Raw genomic sequence first — 3,465 nt, forward strand, 5'->3', positions numbered from 1 at the left:
TGAATGTAGAAACTAGTGCTAAAAAAAAGCCTAAGTTTTGCAATTGAATTAACAAGTCTGACTCTAATACACTCCCATTTTTGTTCCAGCCTCCCTCAAAGAATTTCAATAATTTGACACGATAGATGTTGGTTAGTGATTGAGTAACAGCAGAAGGAGACAGACTGGATTTGAATATAAAATACAACCTTCACAATTTAAAAGCCTCATTCTGAAAGGCCTCAATGGAAATATGAAGCAAAAAGTAGTTCCATGTCCATGGGGGCTGAATCTCCTTGAGGAGAATGACCTCCTGCTCTCTTGGAAGACTCTGCCCAATTCCCATCCCCATCCACACTCCTGCACTTTCATTTCAGTGCCAGGAAATTAGCTAAATCATCAGTACAAAGTGCACGATGATACTTGGCATTTCAAATAAATATGCTAGTTTTTAAGCCACTATCTTTGGCAAAATTTTAATATCGTTTGGCCATGGCTTGACAATGCCAGTCAAGTATTTCCATTGTATCAAAGATTTTTCTGTTGATGAGTAACAAATATTGTATAAAATGAACCTATTATACTCGTGTAAGCTGTTAAAGTAGTGGGGAAAGGCTATTGGCTCTGGTGAAGCTGCGATTGTAAACCATTGACAAGATGCCTACCAGGAAATGAGTAAAAATGGAAATTTTAATTCAGTGTTGTTGGGATCTGGGGTGCTCAGTCTGAAAATGGGCATCAGGAAATTGATTTCACAAAGCTAAAAGAATAGCTATTTATTTGATGAAGGTCTTAAAGATTTCATTCAAAAAGCAATGGCTTGTCTGAAGATTGTTGAATGTATCGGTTCAACTTAGAATAAAGTGAATAATCAAAAACTTCATTGAAGAACAGCTACAAGAACACAGAGGTTTGTATCATTTAATGAAAAGGAGAACTAACATATCTTCTATAGTTTGGGGATGGATTGCAAACATTCTTTACTCATGTAATGTTAATTCTAATGCCCACCTTGGCCTGTCTGATCCATGTTAATAATTACATTAGCAGTACAAAGTTTAAATCAAACCAATACAAGTGCAAAATTCATGAAAAATTTATACACTTGCCATCTGAAGATAACTTAATGACAGGATCTCTCGGATATAAATCTACTTTGATATGGTCTCATCAATTAAAGTCACAAACATAAGGAAATCATTAATTAAAATATCTTTTAATTTTCCAAGTTCTTATTTATTCTTGACTGATCTACATTCCTTTTTATTAACCTTTGTACCATGAAATGGAAAATATAATAATTATGTATTACAGTATACTTTGTCTATAAAAGAATGCAAAATGTTCCAGTTATGGAGATATTATAGTAAATTTCCCTGTTAACAGCTCCCCTACGTTTAACTGACATATACATTAAGAAGCAGATACATCTGATTTTTCCTATCTTCCATAAACTGTGCTACGGTTTGCAGGAACTTCAGGCACAAGGAAAATTCAAGAAGGAGACATGAATACAGGTTACCGCCTTTTCTGTGGAGCCCCTTGCAAAGGAGGACCTTGTCTCCAAGATCAACATGGCTTGGAGTGTGTAAGTAGTAGCTGATAGTAATAGCCCAAATTGTCTAGGAAGTTTCATAAAAGAAACTTCTGTTTGGACATTTCAAAAAGTATTAAACTGGTCCTCTGAAACTGTCACTGCTTCTCTACCCCTACAGAACTTCCAGTACTTTGGAGATCATTGGTATACATGTGTGGGAACACCGAATCGCAAAAAAATTACAGCATGGAATAAGGCCATTCAATCCTCTGAGCCCGTGCTGGCTCCATGCCGGAGAAATCCTTCTAGTTCATCCTCCCTACATTTCCACAGTGCCCTGCAACACTCCTTCTCTCTTGAATGTCATAACTGACTTTGCCCGCACTACTCAACCAACCATAGCAGAGTTGTGCAGACAGAGTCGTAACTACTCCAGACCTTAACCACGTGCTGTGCAAAGAACCACTCTTTCAAATCAGTTTGGTTTCATTTACCAATCATTTTCATCGTTTTTTACTCATGACACTCTGACATCAGAACCAGTTTCCATCCACTCTGTCTGGACCATGATTTTAAATATAAGAATTTTACTTGCAAAACCTGATCAATGAGAGGACTGTTCCTAAAAAGCCAGAAAGAGATTGATGGAGGGAAGACAAAAAACTATTGTATCTACTTCTTCCTTGTCAGTTGACCTGAGGACTGCCCACTTCACTTTGCCCACTGATCCTCTCACAACCAGCCTGTTTCATGGAAAACAATTTTAGCCTGTCACATAACTAAAATCTCTTTTCTGCACATTCAGTGGACAGGGCCATGTTCAAGGACTCATCAGAGGACCTGAATGAATACGCCACGGTTGTCGCGGCGTTTATCAAGACACTAGTGGACAAGTGTGTTCCCACAAACCCTTTCAGAGACTTCTTCCTCAGCCAGAATCCCAAGATGAACTAAGATTTGAAATCTGCTGAGGGCTAGGTTGGTGACGTTCAGGACTGGCAATCCATGGAAGTACAAGAGGTCAGGGTATGATCTCTGGGAGGCCATCCCAGATGCAAAGGGGCAATTCTGGACAGAAAAAAAATACTGAGAACATGAGTTGCAAAGCATCCCAGAAAGTAAGTCTGTGAATGCAATTATGTACAGTTGTCAACCATCCTTTTACGATTCAAGTTCAGTCCAGAAATACAATAGAATTTACAAAAAAACTGTATAATTTCTTTTGTAAATTCTATTGTATTTCTTTATTTTCCTGTAAATGCCTGCAAGAAAATGAATCTCAAGGTAGTATATGGTGATATATATAGTCCATAAGACCATAAGATACAGGAGCAGAAGTAGGCCATTCTGCCCATCAAGTCTGCTCCGCCATTCAATCATGGACTGATCCAATTTTTCCAATCATCCCCACTCCCCTGCCTTCATCCCATACCCTTTGATACCCTGGATAATCAAGAACCTATCTATCTCTGCCTTAAATACACCCAATGACTTGGCCTCCACAGCCGCTCATGGCAACAAATTGCACAGATTTACCACCTTCTGACTAAAGTAATTTCTCCGCATCTCTGTTCTAAATGGACATCCTTCAATCCTGAAGTCATGCCCTCTTGTTCTAGAATCCCCTACCATGGGAAATAACTTTGCCATATAAATCTGTTCAGGCCTTTGAACATTCAGAATGTTTCTATGAGATCCCCCCTCATTCTCCTCAACTCCAGGGAATACAGCCCAAGAGCTACGTGACATTCCTCATATGGTAACCCTTTCATTCCTAGAATTACTCTTGTGAATCTTCTCTGAACCCTCTCCAATGTCATTTCTAAAATAAGGAGGACATCATAGGAGGGAGGAAATGCCACATGGAACAAACCTCTACCCAACTTTTTCCAAATGTGGAGAAAAGAAATACCTTCCCACTGCCTATTTCCTTGTCTAACTGATGATAA

At 38.7% G+C, this 3,465-nt stretch overlaps 1 long non-coding RNA gene across 1 annotated transcript; it reads left to right on the forward strand.

Annotated features, from left to right (window-relative positions):
- Positions 1-696: 696 nt before the first annotated feature.
- Positions 697-2,048, forward strand: LOC134357560 (uncharacterized). The gene is made up of 3 exons (XR_010020650.1): positions 697-889; positions 1,452-1,567; positions 1,695-2,048. It is a non-coding gene; the product is annotated as an uncharacterized LOC134357560 (long non-coding RNA).
- Positions 2,049-3,465: the final 1,417 nt, after the last annotated feature.

The sequence above is a fragment of the Mobula hypostoma genome, chromosome 16 (assembly GCF_963921235.1).
Source record: "Mobula hypostoma chromosome 16, sMobHyp1.1, whole genome shotgun sequence".
Lineage (NCBI taxonomy): Eukaryota > Metazoa > Chordata > Chondrichthyes > Myliobatiformes > Myliobatidae > Mobula > Mobula hypostoma.